The sequence below is a fragment of the Leguminivora glycinivorella genome, chromosome 6 (genome assembly GCF_023078275.1).
Source record: "Leguminivora glycinivorella isolate SPB_JAAS2020 chromosome 6, LegGlyc_1.1, whole genome shotgun sequence".
Taxonomy (NCBI): domain Eukaryota; kingdom Metazoa; phylum Arthropoda; class Insecta; order Lepidoptera; family Tortricidae; genus Leguminivora; species Leguminivora glycinivorella.
The window spans coordinates 7,343,882-7,365,361 of record NC_062976.1 but is presented as its reverse complement, the minus strand read 5'-3'; the positions used below and the strand labels follow the sequence as shown (position 1 = coordinate 7,365,361).

Here is a 21,480-nt window from a genome sequence, read left to right as displayed (position 1 = left end):
GGATATTCTTTGTCGCTAGCGTCTTGATGACTCATTAGTCTCATTACCATAATATATAAAGCACTGGATTATCGCCCTATCCTGGTTACCCTCCGGGTTGGAAGGTCAGATGGCAGTCGCTTTCGTAAAACTAGTGCCTACGCCAAATCTTGGGATTAGTTGTCCTGGATTATCGCTCCATGATGTTACAACGCTTTATTAGACAGTGTCATAATAATATTTAAAAACTACGTCTTTAGAGATCTATACCTACAACGAGAATTATGGTTAGAAATCGGCTAAAAATTTAGACCTTGGCCTGAACCCTGTAGTCTGTACCCGGTACAATCAAGGTGAACTTTGTGACCCTTCGTAAGGTAAAAAGCATTGCTCTGAAAAGTGTTGATTATTCTTGGCAAGCTTTTATTGATTTTACGTTATAATTAAAACGTTGGAACCATTAATTAAATTTTCAGCTTGATTGATTTACATAAATGGCCCGCTACCGGCCGATCAAAGTTAAATTGGGTAAGTAACAACTTTGCATAACATTTTGATATCTCAAAATAATAACTATCGCTTAACATTTTTTAGCCTGTCATCATAGAAACCAATGAAAAATGTAATAGGATAGTTTCTGCCCATGGACTTTATATTCGACCGAAAGAAATAAAAAGCCTTTAAAGGCAGCGCCTTGATTACATTTGTTTTATGTTCACCGATACTGAACCATGTCATATTGAATAGGCGATAATGTGTACACCATTACGGTGCATTAACAGGTACAAAAAGAGCTTCACATTGTTATAGTTTGTGGGTCGGTATAAAGATCAGTGGGCGGGGTGAACGACCTGGGATGTCACGGCCGGCGTACACACGTGTGTATGGATTGACAAGAGCCGTTACCTTACGATGCTTTATTCATATCGGGATGTCACATTCAGATGTTTTATTGCTGATTGCACTTCCTGACATAGGTATAATACTTGGTGTACAATCAGTGCAGAGATAACTCGTCTGCATTATAATCTGACTGCTTTAGAAGGCATGGTTAAACGAATGCCATGTCAGCAGGACTGTAGTCAACTTGCCATACAGAGTATACAGACAGTTGTTTTATACTTATAATTTTTCTTACTTTTGAAGAACGGTGATAGCTTTTCCTGAAAACTATCTGTTTTTAACCCCCGACGCAAAAACGACGGGGTGTTACAAGTTTGACGTGTCTTTCTGTCTGTATGTCTGTCTGTCTGTCGGTCTGTCTGTCTGTCTGACTGTCTGTCTGTCTGTCTGTGTGTGTGTGTGTCTGTCTGTCTGTAGCATCGTACCTCCCGAACGGAAGAACCGATTTCGATTTAGTTTTATTTGTTTGAAAGCTGAGTTAGTCGGGAGTGTTCTTAGCTATGTTTCATGAAAATCGATCCACTATGTCGCAGTCGGGGATTTTTCCAAAATTTTAATTTTGTGGTTAGGTTATACAATGCGAAGTGACGTGCTTGTGGTTTGAAAGGATGCTATATTTAGGCGTACTTAGATTTAAAGTCTTATTTCCCATAAACAATCTGAGAGATGTACTTTGAGTAAGTACATATTATTTCTAATGTATTTAAAATACAGCTTTGAAAGCATCCACACGAACATGACAGGCTCAGTTGAACGCATAATCAAATCATTTCCTCCTCATAATTGCAATCCGCAATACGTTGCCGATGCCACGAGCTCCCCACACTTCGCACGTTACGCTAGGGTGCCTCAAGGTTGCTATCGATTCTAGGGTGCTGAGAACTAGTGAGGCCATGAGGGTTCCTACTGCCTACTACTACATACATAGGGCGACTAGGATCAGAGTCAAATGATTTCTTCAGTGCCATACTTAGGTTAGGTTTATGTTTTTCGCACTCCGTGCGGCGGTGCCTCGAGACTGCTATCGATTCTAGGGTGCTGAGAACTGGTGAGGCCATGAGGGTTCCTACTTCAAATTAGGTACTAGGTAGGGTGGGTAGGATAACACTAAAATCATTTTTTCATACCTAATGCAGTCTGCAGTGCTATAGTAGTTAAGTAGGTATGTTTCCCGCACTTAGGACATTTATTAATACTACTATTCTGATATTTTATTATACGCGTACCTACGTGAGAACAGGAAAGATCTTATCCGGGTGTTTAGGTAAGTTATTTAACTTTCGGCACGGCATCCAACACGTCTAAGTCTAACTTAAAACTTATTTCCCTATTTCTTGCATTAGTTTAAAATAGTCGACTGGAAGTTGACTTGTAAATTGTTCATGCTTTCTAGTTTTCTTATAATTTTGTTATCTTCATCGCCAAGCATAATATTTGTGTAACTATATTAATAAGGCATGTTAATAAATGATAGCTAAGGTGGTACAGCGGGGAAAATCTCGACTGAGGGGCAAATGTAACTGGTCCATTTTTTCCATGTTTTACAATGTTTGCATTATTAAATAGAGTGTCCACCGGTATATATATGGTAGGCGTGTTCAATGGATACATGTAGAAATCAATATCATAGTGTAATAATGGAAAAAATGGATCAGTTACAATTGTCCCCAGTCGAAATTTGCCCCGCTGTACCTTATATTATTAAATCTGTCATATCAAGTGTGCCAAGCGGTTTCCCGAGAAACGTTTTCACAGTTTGTCCTAAGGGCCAAAAAACCACCAATAAAATTTTATCGACTCATCGTTTATTTTAAATTTGTTGCCGGGTTTTATTTTACTAATGCCCATTTTCTTAGATGTTTCACAATGTTTAACTGTGCGTTCGCGTGCTGTCACTTTCTTTGTCATCAATCTTTCTTTTTATAGACAACTATCTTTGGTTATTCTCTTGAGAATTGTATAGTATAGTTCACGACAACGCTTTGGTTTGTAAATAAACTGTCGATCCGGTATTTATCACTGCTCGCTTACACTGAAAAGTATGTCATTTGCCGTTGCTTCTACGCTGGCTAAGTGTTTACCTTTTCACTACAATATTTGACAGGAAATGGTGTCTCGCAAATAGCTACTAACTGAATACGGACTCTTTTCTCCGCATTACTTGTAGCAAGTTGCTACCAGTACTAGGTACAGGTACCAGAATCTCCATTTGTAAGGTATTTTGTACTTTACAAACGTTCACTATTGCGGTGTATTTTACGCTCTTAAACATCAATGCAGTAAGCCTCTTAAAGTTATGTATGTGAATCAGCGTGGGCGTTTTGAGAGGAAATAATTACGAGGGGTAACATTAGGCACCCACGCATCTGAAGTTTTACAAGAGATCAAACAGACAGACCGGTTAATTTTTACGTAATATTAACCATTAATGATAACATATGTAACGTGTCAAATTAATAGATAAGTACATTTAAAAACGGTGTTCTCCGCAAGCCCAATATATGGTATGGTGGTCTATGTCAAATCTAGCACGTCAAGTCGTTGATTAGGTAAAGCCTGTTTCTAGCCATCATTTTCTAAGATCAAATTCACCAATCATTTACTATGGCGTATTTACCTAGAGAAGCGGAAAGGCTATGAGGTGGAAAGATCAACGTAGATTGGATACAGAAGATTTTATCAAGATAAGTTGCAAATATATATTGTTTCATTCACGAAAGGCTATCTTTAGTTCGTATGTTTATAAGAAATCTACGCGTCACGATGAATGACAGTAATCGGTAACGGGGTAAAACCTACAAGGGAACGTAGTTTATAAAATATTTGCACCTACAAGGAGTGTTGATATTGTTGCGGATTTACTGCCAAAGTTCTCCCTCATCTATTTTAATTTATAAGATGGGTAAGCCTAAGCTCCCCTAGTTGAAGTAACATTACATTAGGCTTGGTAGACGATTCCGAGGCAATCTAGCGGTGAACCGCTAAGAACTTAACAAATATGTTAAGTGTCGGCGTTTTCTAACTTGGAACATCATTACGAGGGGTAACAACACCTACGTATAATTCCAAGTTCTATGTATTTATTTAGTACAAAAACTGAGTTTAGGGTGTTCAGTTTAAAATATATTATACGGCATTACAGTCTAACCAAAAAGAGTAGAAATTAAAAAAGACTTCAAAGCTCATTTTCACTATTCGCAACATGTTGTGTTGTAGACTAAATATTTATGCAGAGTCTATGGAAGATCGTCGCCATCGTAGATGACTCGTAATACTCGTGCTTGTAAGAAAACCTTAACTGTACTGCGAAGTACCTGATAAAACTTGTAGATTAGATACACTATATAGTAGAAAAATCTTAACATAAAGTAGAAAAACCAAACAGACTAGTTCGAAATCGTATCAATATGTATTTAGACACCTTTCTTGTTGTTTCATTCATGTCAGGCAAACAACTAAAATTACAAATCTCATACGGGATACAGTCAATTAACACCTATATTTTATCTCAAAACCAATAGTAAACCAGTCATCGGAAACCACAAAAATTGTTCTATCAAACAGTGTAGGTACAGTTATATGTACCTATTTATAGTCCACAATAAAACCTTACGTAATGATAATGATCATTGTATTCTCCTAACGCATGTTCCATTTTCGAAAGCTCACGCGCCGTTTTCACAGTAGAACTATTGTTACCAGTACTGTGACACCTTCTTCAATTGCAGGAAAAAAAATCTAGCTATTATCCGGCTGAGCTGAAATATCAATTCTCTTATATAAAAAATAGGCACAAAGAGTTAACTTCCTATAAAATACTTTAATTTCACAGTGAAGAGTTTAGGGATTGAGAATCCGCGTATTTATGTATTTAGACACCTTTCTTGTTGTTTCATTCATGTCAGGCAAACAACTAAAATTACAAATCTCACACGGGATACAGTCAATTAACACCTATATTTTATCTCAAAACCAATAGTAAACCATTCATCGGAAACCACAAAAATTGTTCTATCAAACAGTGTAGGTACAGTTATATGTACCTATTTATAGTCCACAATAAAACCTTACGTAATGATAATGATCATTGTATTCTCCTAACGCATGTTCCATTTTCGAAAGCTCACGCGCCGTTTTCACAGTAGAACTATTGTTACCAGTACTGTGACACCTTCTTCAATTGCAGGAAAAAAAATCTAGCTATTATCCGGCTGAGCTGAAATATCAATTCTCTTATATAAAAAATAGGCACAAAGAGTTAACTTCCTATAGAATATTTTAATTTCACAGTGAAGAGAGAGTTAAGTGTATTTGACAATGGTTTATGTAATTTTTTGTGAACTTGTAAATAAAATATAAAAAAAAAGTAAAAAATACTTTCACAACTATCAAGAGAGAAAAAAAAAACAAAAAAGTATGTTGGGCTCGTCCGGGATTTGAACCCGGGACCTCTCGCACCCTAAGCGAAAATCATACCCCTAGACCAACGAGCCGGTTGGTATATGCGACGAAAATAATCGCCAGTTTATAGTAGGTATGTCAACGGCCATAAATTAAGATAAAACAAAAGATACTTTAATCTTTTTGGATAGGTTGATAGTGGTTTAATGTCTACAAGCTTGTGATAGATAATGGGTATTGCAATTCGTCATTTCGATTGTATTGTATCTGAAGATCAGCTAAAAATAGACTCTTGGTTAGCAAACAAAGTGAAAAATATGAGAAAAGCCGGAAGTACGTATCGTACTATTTGGGAACAGTCTACGAGTTATCAACTTCCGCTGTTTCTGCTTTTGTATACATAAATACAGAACTAAACTCTACATACTATAACATAAATCTTTTGAATGCGTTAGTATAAAGGTGTTACTTATTCTATTACGACTACGAGTATACTGTCAATAATACCCTTGCTGTGCTCACGCGTCACGCTAGTGCATGTGCGCCGAGGCGCGTTCACAATGCGCGCTTTACGCCCGCTGCCAGCTTTATGACAGTGTTTCGTGAACGCGAAACCATACTATTGCAAACAGCGTAGTTTCGCGCATTCACTCTTCTAACCATGCGTGCTGCGTGCACAGTTGCAAATCCGCGGGTAAAAAGTAGTATATCATTTCTAATTTTAAGACAATAGATTTGTTAGTAACGAATACGTAATATAATACATGGAAGTATGTTTTAATTTTGGCGTTGGTAGCCGTGCTGTCTATAATATATGTATAGAGATATTTACGATATTGTTAGTATCTTAACCTAAGTAAGTTTCGTTCGATATGCTGTCGGAAACCTCTTTAATGTACTATCAGCTGCTAAAGTGCATGGCGAATTTATTCAATGAATTCATTCATAATTTCTCCATGCACTTTTGCAGCTGATAGTACCATCCAACGATAGAAAGCTACTATAATAACTTAAGCGTTTCCATTAATGCTAGTCCACCTCATTTCCTTCCAATCTATTACCATTAGCTTACTCCATAAACTCCATATTATCTTCAGCGCTTAGCCATTTCCTAACACTTAATCTTATTCAATTAACCATTACCTGTATCAGCTACTCAATAACTTTTAACGCCAGATAAATGATAATCAAGAGAAAGCATGGACTATGCCAATAAATGTACGCCAATTCTGGTTCCGCCTGCAATGCGGTATTCAATTTGTTTGCTCTATGCTACGGATACGAAGTTTGTGTGCATGTTAAACTGAGGTTTATTCAGATTCACATGTACATAGGAAATGTTTTCAGTATTTTCAGTGCCGTGTTAGAAGTATACCACCGTACTACCGTATTGAAAATAGGTTCACAGGCGATGTTTCTGGAGATATCTGCAGTTATATTCTGTATTTCGCTGACCAAAGATCAATGAACTTTAAAAAAATATACGTGTTGTTACGATATTTAATTTTATGGGGGGTTTCCTTTAGCTAACGCCAAAATAAAAAAAAATCAAACAACAGTTGAAGGGGAACCAGGTATTTATTTGAATTCAGGAATAAAAATCTACATTGGTTATGCTAATTTGTTATCATAGATACACGGTAACAATTGTTTGCCGAGGGCTAGCTCACGAGAACAATAATGTTGAGTTTATATTTTAAGGGAACAAACGTGGGTCAGCGAGCTCTAAATTATCATTACTGGTAGAAACGGATACAGCGGTCAATATATATTAAGGTAGTTACACGGAAGGGCGCCAGAACCGAAAGGCCGGTTCATTCAGTCAATAAGTAAACGTGGAAAGATCTGACCTCGAAACACCACAACTGCCACGTCAGCAGCCTTGGGGTGAAACGTCGGGAGTAGGTAGAACAGCAGCAATCTGCTGCCCACAAGTTACCGGAACACCAGGGGGATCTCTCGCGGCCGGCGCGAGGTTTAGGCGACGCGGCGTGAACCCTGGAATGGTTATACCAGTCTGTAAGTAAAATTCCTAAAAATGGACACGGGGGCTACCTTGGAATTTAAATTTCGAACGACAACGCGTTCCGTGAAACGACCTACTGCTAATTTGGAAGATATACATAACCTACGGAACAAGTTGGCTTCCAACAAGGTTTAAAAAATGTATGACTTACCGTTGATGGAGAAAGGGCCAGCAGAGGGCAAAATTGCACCTATTTCGACATCCGGGCACGCTGGGCGTCGCCTATCACCATCAGAACATGGTTTTATTCACGTCCGATTCCGGGGCTGGAAAATATGCAACGCTTCGTTAGAAACTAACCAACTAAAAAGAAATACACAACCGAATCACTATTGAAACTCACTCAAACGGGCGATTGCGCCCGATTTTGGCTTGGGCCAACGATATCCCTTCATCTCTCTCTCCGGCAAAAAGAAATCCCATCTCATTCGCCATTTTGGACGGGACTAGTGTTGCCAAGCCCAAATCGGCTCGCACCGCAAACAGCCGGCTCCGGACGTTCAATGGAAATTAAGTCAACAATAAAATATAATACTAAACTCTTCACGATTAACGCGGAGCTTAAAAAAAAACCCATAATTAAGTCTGGTTACGAATAAAAGGAAGGAAGGCAAACGCCCGATGACGATTTACTTCTATTTTTCAAAATGGCAACTATGATCCACGTAAGTCCATAGAGGAATACAAGAGTGCAGCTATCCCACGCTAGATGGCGAGGAAGGCCGATCCAGGATCAGACAGCTCACGGTCGATGACTTCCTGCCGATTTCCGACAGAGGGCGGTAGAAGGCGTAACCTACGCCTTGCATTCTTAAATTTATTACTTTATTAAGGAGAATGAAATTTTATTGTTACAGTGTGTACGAGACGGCAGAAAATTCTGCTTTATTAGCAAACTGGCTCTCTTGTAAGATGATTTATTAAAAGCCTTAGGACGCAAAAGAATAAAATATAAATACCAAATTGCAATTTTCATATTCTTCAGCGGAAAGACCCATTCGATAAAGAATATTCCTGCTCAAATAGCTTCATTGGAGTTTAATCCTTCTATCTCATAATATCCAGTTTTCTATACATTTATATGTGCATAATGCATGCGACTGCACGATATGTACGTCGCATAATGCGACGATTAGGCATGCTTTGAAAGTAATGTAGGTCGACGAAACTGGAGTCTGGATTCACCAATTTCACCATGCATTTCTGTAGAAAGATTTTTAGGCACGGGTTACACCTTAATTGCGAACCAGATAGCGCTCTCTTTTTGGAGCTTGCAGTAGACACAGTAGATCTGCCTAATGAATGTGACATTTAGGCGAAATTGGCAGCTATTCAGGTTCTGCCCGATTTTCCGAAAGTTCACCTAATTCCTACGAGCAGCAAGCTGTGATTCTGCTCTCGGAAGCAAAGATTTGTAAGGATTTCGTCGTATTGAGATGTTGACCTAACCGTGATTAACCGAGGAAAAACTGAATCCATTCAATGTTAAGATCTTATCATTGGGTTTGCGTCTGTTTCTTGGGAAAATTAAAGCAGAATGCATCGACTGGAACCTGACGCGCTATGCAGAATAATTTTACATTTGAGGTAAAGGCGCAAATTGTACACACTGGCGTATTTTGCCATAAATATCAAGTGATATAAAGGTATCAAACACTACGAGTATATAGATACGCACGACTCATAACACCTACGCTTCAAAATGATCCTCACACCATAAAAACTGCGGAATGATTAACCATCCAGACCCTCGTTCCCACACAGGTTCCCCTAGCTCGTAAACGGGTCTCATGGGCAAATGTTGTCATTGTGCGCGCTAATTCCACGTAGTGACGAGCCATGTTTGTGTGGGGCTCGATAAAGTACGGAGTTTGTGTAGGCTTTGAGGAGGTAATGACATGCTGGAAGTTTAGAGACATTAACATTTGTGGGGAAAACTTATCACTCAAAATTATTAGTTTAGTAATGGAGTTTAGTAGAGTGAATTGTAATCTATCTAATCTGTTTATGACGAATTGTCTCATATTTTCAATTTTGAGTAGATGAGTCTCTAATTGGTGAGATGTGTAGTAAATTATTTATGAGATTAATATCCTGATTCTTTTATAAACACAGTGGCATCGTAGTTCCCCAGTCATTCAACAGAGCCTTGTTAATCTTGTTATTGACTCCATATTGAAATGACCAGCCAAAGCGTAAACAAGAACGGGAAACAGTAAAAATAATCCCCAAGGAAAATCAATATACCTACATTTTAGTAAAGTTATGAATTATTCATATCATATTATTTGTGCCGTTTGTATATCCGAGGTCTTTATAGAGAGTACGTCGCAGACGTCGCATCGGACCGATAGATGGCGCCATCGTTCGTTGTAAGTCGCTCCGGCGTCTCACCGCCGCGATGTTGGTAGTCCCGTTTTCCCCCACCTGCAACACAAGGCCCCCCGCGCCCCGACTCGCCACCAGCCACCCTCTTTGTTTCGTCGAACGCCGAAGTGACCGGTTGTCGCGTATTCCGTTCGAACATTTTTACAGCATGGTGTCTCGAAATTAATCTTTTAGTTTCTATTTCCTTGTTATTTCTGGTCAAACCAGAGTTATTCGTGTTTTTATTTAAAAAGTGGCTTATAACGTTTCGGAATTATGAAATTTTTCAATTTCATCCGTCAATTCTTTCTTCCCTTTTAATTTGCGCTCGTTCGTCTTGAATAATGAGATATATTATGCCTCGCTAGCGATCATTATTCGTCTTTCGGGGTTCTCACTATAGAAATGAACGAGCGGTGCTTTATGATTCTACCCACTTTTTTGTAAGAAAGTTCCATGCTGCAAAAATCGTTACCGTTAATCAGTTTTCTTTTTAAACTATTCGCATTTCCGAGACTAAAGTAGGAAGTGTTATCCGCGTATTAAAAGTTTCGCGCGAGAATATAAGCGGTAACGTAGGTAAGTTGCTCCGCCGGGGACCACGTGCTCCGGGGACCACGTGCTTCGCGACCGCGGGCTGCGCGACCTGCGGGCTGCGGCGGCGGCGGCGGCGGCGGCGGCGGCGGCGGCGGCGGCGGGCGCGGTGGAGGAATACCGCGCTCCAAGGAGGTTTGAATTTCTCCGACGAATGGGTGAGCGGATTCATATTATTTTAGAAAGAATTCCGATTCGGTGCGGAGGCCCCAAGCCACGTGTCGACGCCGAAACTTACTGTAGCGCTGCGATAGCGCCGCTGACCGCGGCAGTGTTGTCCGCGCGTCGGCGCCGCCGAGGTTACGTAGAAGTTGCCTCCTCGTTAACGATGGCCATCTCTGCGGTGCCGCCGAACAACGTTGTGGCCGCCGCATCGCGTGCGACGCTGTAAGTATGTCTGCTGCTGCCCCGACGCGAGCGCCGTGCCGTTAGTGATCAGTCGTCAATACGCAGGCTACCAGCGCGGCCACCTTCTGCCCCCGCCACAACGCCGCGAGCCTGCTGAAGCTGTCCACCAGTATCGCTGGCCGCCACGCTTATGCTGGCGCCTCGATGGTGATGCAGAGCGTTCGTCTGCCGTGACAACGCCGCGATCCTGCTGAAGCTGTCCACCAGTATCGCTGGCCGCCACGCTTATGCTGGCGCCTCGATGGTGATGCAGAGCGTTCGTCTGCCGTGACCACGCCGCGATCCTGCTGAAGCTGTCCACCAGTATCGCTGGCCGCCACGCTTATGCTGGCGCCTCGATGGTGACGATGCAGAGCGTTCGTCTGCCGTGACAACGCCGCGATCCTGCTGAAGCTGTCCACCAGTATCGCTGGCCGCCACGCTTATGCTGGCGCCTCGATGGTGACGATGCAGAGCGTTCGTCTGCCGTGACAACACCGCGATCCTGCTGAAGCTGTCCACCAGTATCGCTGGCCGCCACGCTTATGCTGGCGCCTCGATGGTGATGCAGAGCGTGCGTCTGCCTTGACAACGCCGCGAGCCTGCTGAAGCTGTCCACCAATATCGCTGGCCGCCACGCTTATGCTGGCGCCTCGATGGTGATGCAGAGCGTTCGTCTGCCGTGACAACGCCGCGATCCTGCTGACCTGCTGTAGCTGTCCACCAGTATCGCTGGCCGCCACGCTTATGCTGGCGCCTCGATGGTGATGCAGCGAGCTCATCTGCCGTGACAACGCCGCGATCCTGCTGAAGCTGTCCACCAGTATCGCTGGCCGCCACGCTTATGCTGGCGCCTCGATGGTGATGTAGAGCGTTCATATGCCGTGACAACGACGCGAGACGCGACCCTGCCGAAGCTGTCCACCAGTATTGCTGGCCGCCACGCTTATGCTGGCGCCTCAGTGGTGATGCGGAGCGTAATACTGGTAACCGCTGCACAGGCGTCGCAATCCTTCTGCTGCGTCTGCCGTGACAACGCCGCAAGCTACTTGAAGTTTTCCACCGGTGTCGTCGGCTGACACGCTCATGCTGGCGCCTTGATGTCGCCTCGATCGCACGAGGTAAGATTGTAGACGCGGCGACCTTCATCGCGCCACCGAGCGCAATACTGCGGCTACCGCGAAGGCGTCGCTAATTTTCCTGCCGCGTTTGCCGTGACGACGCCGCGAACTCTGTTGATGCTGTTCACCGATGTAGCTGACTGCCACGCTTGCGCCGGTGCCTCCCGCGCTGACGGCGGCCACCTCGAGAAGGCCACCGAGCACGATACTGCGTGACGCGACAGGGCATCGAGACGCCTTTCGAGCTGACGACGGCCGTCTCAATCTCACCGCCGAACATAACAGCGTCTGCTGCAGTGACAAGCTGGTAAGATTGCTGATGTGGGCCCTTGGTGCTGCTAGCCGCCACGCTGATAACGCTCGTCGCGCCTAAGATGTCACGCTCACCGCGAACACCGTCTTCCCCTACAATGGTGCCACGACCACGACTATCCAGGCTCCGTCTGCTACGGTATCGTTGCAGACTCTGTTGCTGACCAGGCTGATACTACCCTCCAATGTGACGCCGGGCGCCGCTATCAGCTGACATCCCGTACACTATGGTATCCACTCTTCTCTTTCCAGTTCCCGTGAAGTACGACTGTATTTACACTCTATTTTGACCAAGGACTCCTCCGTCGCCGAAGTGAGAACAGATAAATTCTAAAGATGCTACGTCCTAACGTGGTTTGGACACCCATAGTTGAACGAGGTAAGACGTCAATAACCGGACGAGGAGCCGCACTGCTGCGAGGGTGTCCTGACGATGTTCGCGAGCTATCTAATCGGAGAGGCACCTCGCGAGAAGACCCTGTGATTCCTGTACATCGCTCATTGTGTAGGTCAAAGACATCGTAAAGGTTTGCAAAAAAAAAAAAAAATCCCTTTCAGAATGTCCAGATCTGAATTCGAGCCAGCGTCCTGCATCCTGAGCGTGCGTCTGTTTACCGGGCGGACACCAAAACCGATCGGCAATCTGGCCGCGGGGGTTCCAAGTACACGATGATTTCCCGGAGGCTTGTGGCGCCCCCTGTCCATTCGAGAGATTAACTTATTCGCCGAGCCTCTAATAAACAAATTGGGAAAAATAAACCTGCTTCGCCTTAGTGAACTTCAGATTCCAGCTCAAAGCGAAAGGGGCCAGGAACTCAGGAGTACTTCAGTAGTTATCATCTGGCTCGACTATACTCAATTGATATAGTGCTTGATTCGATCGTAGAACCTGATTTCATAAATTTCACAACTTTCGTGGTCTACAGAGGAAGGTTGCACCGCTGTAGTTTCCAGCATTACCTCGTACAGCTGCCGATAGCTGTAGGCCAATCGCCCCTGTTTTGCTTGCATCTGCAGCCCGATAAGACCTTCAATAATCGGAACATTGTACGAACTAAAGCTCTTCCGATGGAGAATAATCTTCAACAGGCGGTGGCGCTGGCGACTGAAGTGACATGCAGTCGGATTAAGGTTCGCATAGCACTATATGCTATGCACAGTTCAGTTGTATGTTATGTTATGCTGTACGATGGCAGGACTACATCTCTTCTGTTACGAGTAACTACGACAGTAACTGCTGACTCCAACAGACTGTCGTACGAGGTCAGTATGCACCCCCTGGGAGCCAAGTAAGTGACCTTCGGTGACCTCGCCTTCTTCTGCTTCGCCCGTCATCGTACCTCTTCGTCTGCGAGAGCCCTGCATTACGCCGTACAACGGTACGTATTAAGCCTCCGCCACACATAAAGCGCATTCCGCTTCGCTAACGCTACGCTATCAGCGCGCTGAATGCGCGTGCATTCCGCTCGCGTCCCGCGCGCGTTGCGCTCGCTATCAGCGCTCGTTCGTTCCCGCTAGCGCCCACTGGGCGCAACGCCAGCGTTAGTGAGGTGCACCGCCATTATTGCGCTCCGCCTACGCTCTTAAAGCGCGCATGTGTGGCGGTGTTAAATTCACCCCTTGACCTGCTACCACGACGTGTTCAGCAACCACCAGCGATGCGACACGGACGTCTCCACCTCTCAGTCTACTCTGTCGACCTTCATTGCACGAAGTAGAAATCCGTCGCATCGGGTTTTGGATTAGGTAATGGATTACCCTAAGAGTCAATGACTGACTTAAAGAAATCGACTGATACCTCCGTTCAGTGTAGTAGCAATCGACAGCGCTCGTACTTTTCATCTTCTAGGCTAGTTTTACCGAGCGATCGGTATCCTCAAATGCCCTCACTAAAAAGAGTTCAGAGTTCAGGAGTCTCGCTTGCAACCGCGCTCGCTTGACGCGAAATAGTCTGATCGAAAATACCAGTATTGTAACAAATAGCCCTTGGGCGCGTGAGTGATGACCTTTTTCTGTGTTTGATATGGACGTAAGACGTTGGACTTTAAATAGTCATATCAAAGCTAATATTGATTTAGATAATTTTTACGAAGGGTTGACAAAAGCAGTATCAATTACGTTACCCTGCTACAGTACAGATAGTTACACTACTTTTACAGTTAATTTCCACACTTTGTGTCTGAAATTGGGTTTATAACCTGATAAAATAACGTGTCTGTTAATAATAATAGTGTATCTAAGGTTTTTGTATCTTGTTCAAGTCAGCCTCGCCTACATCTTTTTTTTGGTTTTGATCTGCGATGTATAATAATGTCATTTCTCTAACTATTCGCTGACTAAAGCTAAACGTCATCACGAAAATCTCTTTATGCGTTTCTGGCACCGAGATATTCGCGGATCGAAGGCTATTTCGACTGATACATCTGTCAAATCGGTTCAACTGATTCACTTATTCTTCTATGCTATGCCAATAGGGCTACCAAAGGGTTGCGCGCCAGCTGACTCGCCACCAGGAGATAATAAACAGGTCTCTATAAAGACCTCGGATATACAAACGGCACAAATAATATAAAAATTTTACCTTCCAATAAAATTTGTATTATTTTGCCTGGTATATCCGAGGTCTGAGTGATGCCTTCCTGGTAGGCTTAATATACCGTCGGCACTTCTCCTCAACAATGAGGGTGGCTGGTGGCGAGTCGGGGCGCGGGGGGCCTTGTGTTGCAGGTGGGGGAAAACGGGACTACCAACATCGCGGCGGTGAGACGCCGGAGCGACTTACAACGAACGATGGCGCCATCTATCGGTCCGATGCGACGTCTGCGACGTACTCTCTATAAAGACCTCGGATATACCAGGCAAAATAATACAAATTTTATTGGAAGGTAAAATTTTTATATTAATTCAATATAGCGTTGTGTTGTTTTGTTGTTGGAAAACTGACGACTATTTTGAATTCCTACCTTCAAAATTTAAGTCTCAATATAAATAATCACCCCTAAACCTGTCTGTTGTCACAAACCTCAAACTTTTGTCACAAAGTTAGAGCTGTGGGTAACACGACATCGCCTTTATCCAAAAGTTGGCCGCCGGCGTGGGCGTGCGACTTTTCCATTCACGTAGGTGGCGTGTTACAAGTGTATTTACTAAGTGGTGCCGCAGGGAACTCTGGAAGTTAGTTATAGGTTAGTTCGGCTGATGATACTTTATACTTTGCGGTAAACTAATTGTGGGAACACAATAGCTGTAAGACCTTAAAGCAAGAATGTTGATCATTACCTAAATGTGTGACGAGGATGATTGATGATATTGAAATATTCGATTGCTAACCCTACCTTGCCTTGGTGGCTAGCCCTACCTGCATTTGGTAGTCAAAAGTCAAGACAACATCGTAGCGTCCTTAGCGACATTAACATCATTTTTCTATATTAAAAAAACAATGTCAAACTACCAGAGAAAAAGAAAAGTAAAAATATACCGTTATATTTTATGGCAATGGATAGGGAGAGCGTGAATATTTTGACTATTTAACAGGGCTGTATAGCATAATTTGTTCGTTTCGTTATACAATGATGTCAGAAGCATTCACGGGCCGTTAGCCCAGACATATTCATAATTTGACGATGGATCACAGTGTAAGTAAAACCAGTACTATGCTTTCACTTAAAATTCCGATTAGAGAAGTCAGCTCCACAGCTAGCACCACTTCACATAAATTGGTAACATAAATTGTCAAGTAGGTATAGAGCTAAGCTTTCGTTAAAGCAATTGGAATATAATATCGTCACACAAGTATTCCACTATATAGTAAAAAGGCACTCCGATTTTGTCGGACATGTAATTTTTTTTGTGGATCAAGTTTAAAGTTCCAGTTCAATGTCGTTATATTCGCTTTTAATATCATATATTTTAAATCATTTCACGTGTAACCTATTGGTAACTATGGAATTTATCTTGTGTGATTTGGCGAGATCACATTTAAAACCATGTGGAACCATTTGTTAGCTAAGCTACTGTTTCCCATACATGTGTTGTGATACTGAATATTGCATATTATAGCCCGTGAATTAATTACGCAGATGCACGGAGTTAGGGTGCTTTACCGTTCCGCCGGAACCGTCGGAAAATTCCAGATAATTTTGTCTAGCGACCCGCGGAACATCAAATATTCAATCGGCAGACGTGATTCGTGAATTTGCAATTTGAGGCGACGAATATTGGAGAAGTTCTGGTGAATTTAAAATCACTGAGCATGTTGGTATTCGAACGCCCTCCCGCACAAATGCAAACACGAAAACTTTTTTGATTTAGCGTTGTTATCACTAACCCTCCTAATCCTAATCGTTTAAATTTACTGACTTACTTGCTCCTCTGGCGACCCAAAGTGTTCCTTGGTCTCCAACACAAGCTATAGCCACTGAATCCGCCTATTCAATGTATATAATTTAATTACTAATCCTGGAATCCAAGTTATTTGCAGTACTGATATTATTTAATAATAAATAATAAATAAATATTGTAGGACATTCTTACACAGATTGACTGAGGCCCACGGTAAGCTCAAGAAGGCTTGTGTTGTGGGTACTCAGACAACGATATATTTAACGATATATTAGCGATTTAAGAAATTGCCTTCAAACAAACATCTCTACTAGCCTCTCAATTTAGCTCCCTTTAGACAGAATACATGCAAAAATTCTTATCAAGAATACAGAAATTCTTAGTCTTAATGATATTTGGTAAAGTTCAACAAGCTTGCCTGCCCCCAAATGACCCTCTTACGAAGGTAGAGCATTAATATAACACTAGTCACAAAGCTTTGTCCTTGTGGAAAGCCTCGCTCGTTAGCGGAGAGCTTTTTTTCGTTGCAGATTTGCCCTGAGTAGACATTTTAGGTCAATTGCTGCATTTTGATCTTTCAGCGAAAACTGGCTACCTGTAACCAAGTTAATGTAAAACTTTTAAACTTAGTGGTTGCAAAATGTAGGTTAATAGTTTAGTCATTTGCGGAAGATATTTTTAGAACTACCTGACAGACAACAGTAGTATTATGGTTTATCATAAAAATGTGACTGGTTGTTTTTGTGATATTTTTACTCAACCTACCGTTAGTAAAGGCCACTCTTCCTAATTGAAGACTGTTATTTAGGAGGTCAGTTCAAATGCGCTTTACACCCGAATCGCCAAATATAGACAACTAGCTTTTGCCCGCGGCTTCGCTCGCGTTAGAAAGAGACAAAAAGTAGCCTATGTCACTCTCCATCCTTTCAACAATCTCCACTTAAAAAATTACGTCATTTCGTCGCTCCGTTTTGCCGTGAAAGACGGACAAACAAAGAGACACACACACTTTCCCATTTATAATATTAGTATGGATTAGACATACTTTTCATTCTCCACCAATAAATTGTTATACTGAAGAAGATTGCAAGTAACACGCTTAAAACGGAGTCAATTGAGCTTCCCGCCATCCAAGCGATATGACTAAATGAATATAAATCGACGAAAAGTTAACATTTATCCCAAAAAACCTCTTACTTCTCAAATTTATCTCAGCTCCGCTCATTTTTCTTAACCCTTGTCATAACAATGACGGATAGTATGTAAATCAGCTAGCGCCGCCCTCAATTTTCTTGTTGCACCTGTTGGATTTGCCATTATAATGTTTAATAATTGTAACATTTTAAGGTACGTTTCTCTCAAACATTTAAATTTATGGCAATAATGTCGGTAGACAAAGAAACCGGGTCGGTCTGGCAAGTTTACCTGGACTGGTTATAAAAGGGACTGCTCGTCGGCGAGCAGTCACTTTTAGTTCTACCAGCGCCACGAACAGAGATAAGTACCTTTATCTGATTATATCATAATAATAATAATAATTGTCTGAATTAATTTATGAAATTATTTGAAGTACCTTAATCTGATTATTTAATAAATACCTGAATTTATTCAATGAAAATTGTCTGAATTAATTTATGAAATGGGTTAATGAAGATGTAATTAAAAAGTTAATGTTTTAGTGTTTCGTTATAAACAACTCTACAACGCTGTTTATGTCTGATTATTTAATAATAATTACCCGTATTTAACTATGAAAATTAATTAATGAAAACTACCTGAATAAATTGATGAAACTGACTAATGAAATTGTAATTAAAAATAAGCATATTTTACTATTTCATTATACGTAACTTAATAGTAACCATGTTTATGATTTTACTCCCTTGTTGAGTATATTTTGATGTGTCTCTAACGAGTAAATATATAATTGGTGTCATTGATTTATAACCAACGCAGTTTTATTATGTCCCATATTTGCCAATTGAATTACATATTTAAATTTATCCCAAAAACAAATTTAATTAGGATCGCTTAAATGGAGAATTGCCCGAATTGTAATACAAATAAATGTTTACAATTATTTTATCATATTAGTCACTTCAGGTCATATGACATTTGGGTAAAGCTAATTTGTTCTTTGGAAGTTAGTTATTTCGTCATATTAGTAGTCACTATAGGTCATATGACATTTGAGTAAAGCTAATTTGTTCCTTGGAAGTTAGTTACCTCTCTTGAAGTAAAAACGTTGATTATTATTTTGGACAAAAGGCTGCATATTATACCCGTTTAACATACTCTGTCGCATAATTGAATTGATATGATCTCTCAAACAAGCATAAAATAAAAACGTTTCATTATATAACCAAAATGCTAAATTCAGAAGTGGAGATACGTTTTACCTAGCCATCTTTTAACACTGTGAATTATTTCAGAGATAACGGATTGAAATCTGCTGACCAACTTTCATACCACCATTCGGAGTGAAGTTTCTTCGGGCTGCCGATACCACAACATTGTGCTTCCTACATTTGGTCCTACTAACAGCGATGATGGGGCTGCACGGCCGACGCATGGTGCACCGATTTCGGGACCTTCTGAAAACCTGAATGGACTGGCGTTGTTATGATCATTAAAGTCGGTAAGGCCCTGAGGGCTCTGCATTATCATGTAAAAAATCTTGCTTTGAAGAAATATTGTTGTACCCACTGTGTTTTAAACTGATTTTGTTTACTTATTACGGAACTGCAGTTAATCGAGCTAGTTATTGAAAGAGCTAGTGTTATGATTATGACATCTTGAATAAATAAATTACCTCTTATTAGATCATGTTGTTTAAAAGAAAAACAGTTAAATCCTGAAGAAAGGGTATAAAAGTCAGAACTGAACAATACAGGTTTAGAACAATACTGGTTTAGTTTCTTCCTTTGGGAATAGATTATATTTTGTTAATGACATAATTCGGTAAACAAGTTCTTGTTGTAAAGATTGTATTACGACACTACTGATCCGGAGTGATCCTATAACTGCAAAACAATATTTCGATTTTCGTATGGATATAGGGTCTAAATCTCTCTATTGACCAACGTTTATTTTATTTTCCAAAAAATATTTTTAGCTATTTCTCTTGAGAAACACTAATTTTAAAAACACTAATATATTTTTTTTGTTTATGTATTTAGCAAAGTGGCAGTTTTCACTTAATAAATAAAAATTTGATACTAATAATTGACTCAAGATCGATGTTTTCAAGCAAATATGTACGTTTCAAAAATCGTTTTTATTTTTTTTTAATACTCGCTTTTCAATTGTCCAATATTTGTTTTCGCTTACATTTTATAATGATTTTGCCATTGTAATGAGATACAAAAAAATTGGCAATCGATATGTGATTTACTTTAGGTGGTTTCGTTGTTTATTTCACTATACTATACCAAAAACAAACAAATTAGTAAGTAATTAAACCTGCCTACCTACAAAAATGTCAAATTTAAAAGTAGTATATTAGTGTTTTCTTCAGATAGTGGCATGGCTTCAAAGTGAAAGTTATTGGTTTATTTAAATACAGTAGTTTAGTTACATACTTACGTTGTACATCATAAAAAAAATAGACACAAAACTTGCTGCTAAAAATGCTGTGCTTATTTTAACCTGTTCCTGCCCACCATGTAGGTACAGTTTGAGGTATTTAAATTTAAACCAAATTATTTAATAAATATGGTAGACTTTCTTTACCTACCTAATTAATAAAAAAAAATAGATTCAAAACTTGCTACTATAAATGCTGTGCTTATTTTAAGAAACGCTTAAACGTTTGTATCCCGCACTAACGTATTTCAAAATTATTTCACCAATTGCGGACCAATAAAATTTACCTTAGTACCCAACAGTAATGTTACACACACATCCCTATTGGTTTGAATTCAATTAACATTAAAACTTTTTCCAAGTAGCTGTTACTTCGGACAAACTACTGATCTGATAAATGATAAATCTATTTATCATCATTGCGAGTATGTTTACAATTTTGTCTTCTCTTTTCGTTGAGAAGTAACGATTAAGAAAGTGTCTGAGATTTTAATTCTACTTTCACGTTTGTGTGTCTGTTATCGCATATCTTAGGCTCAAAAACGAATAAAGTTTTATTTATTTATTTGAACTTTATTGCACAAATTAACAATAACAAGTACAAATGGCGAACTTAACGCCTTAAGTCATTTTCTATCAGTCAACCATTGGGCAAAACAGAGATAGTCTGGTGGGCGCCATTAAAAAAGCCAGTATGAGATTTTAATGATTAAATACAAGTTGATTCTATTATAAAATAAACATATATAGATACAATAAATGAACTTACATACATATTAATATATACGTAGATAAATAAATGGACCTAGTGCAAATAAAGGCTTACGCAACTTGCTTTATAAAGAGAGTTTACTCTGTGCTTGCCTGGTTTTCGAGTTTGGGTAGATTATTATCTACAAAGAATTTTTATTGATTTCCGTTAATATTAGGGGACGGTTCTTTAGGTAAATTACAATTAATTTCTGTAAGAAAATATTGTTTTTTCTCTTACTGTTATCGAGTTATTCAGGGAATGAATTTAGTGGCTCAGTAAGCGTAGTAATAAAGGCTGCCTTTGTAATTCCTTATCATTATTTATTGTTACATGTGTCGTCATTTACTTGAGACTGACTTTATTGTTTCTACGGGTCTCTCACATGATTGACAAATTTATAATGTATGAAAACGGTTAAAAAAAACCTTTTTTCTAATTTAATAAGTGATTTGCCGAGTGGTTCCTGATAGGGATCCTGGCGACTGTCAAATTTAACAAAAAAAAAAGTGTTTTCATATCAGCGGGTTCGTTTATACGAACCAATTATTAATTTGGTCTCCCAACAAGAAAGTCATTATTAAAAAAAGGAAAGCAAAAAAAATAAGATTAATAAATTAAATTATGAACAATAATACAAATCTCACAGAACAAGATTCTGCAAAAAAAAAGGGTCACTAGGTAGGTACTTATTCATCTTTCATGCTGAGTAG

The 21,480-nt window shown here is 40.3% G+C and overlaps 1 protein-coding gene, 1 long non-coding RNA gene and 1 other non-coding gene across 3 annotated transcripts in view; 1 reads left to right on the top strand and 2 right to left on the bottom strand.

Moving 5' to 3' along the window:
• The window catches only part of LOC125227643 (leucine-rich repeat and calponin homology domain-containing protein), an 89,630-nt gene that overhangs the window by 42,967 nt on the left and 25,183 nt on the right, over positions 1 to 21,480 (top strand).
• Positions 5,304 to 5,375, bottom strand: Trnap-agg. Its single transcript has one exon. It is a non-coding gene; the product is annotated as a tRNA-Pro (tRNA).
• Positions 6,843 to 8,159, bottom strand: LOC125227646. Its single transcript, XR_007177207.1, has 2 exons — positions 7,461 to 8,159; positions 6,843 to 7,281 (listed from the first exon to the last, which is right to left on the bottom strand). It is a non-coding gene; the product is annotated as an uncharacterized LOC125227646 (long non-coding RNA).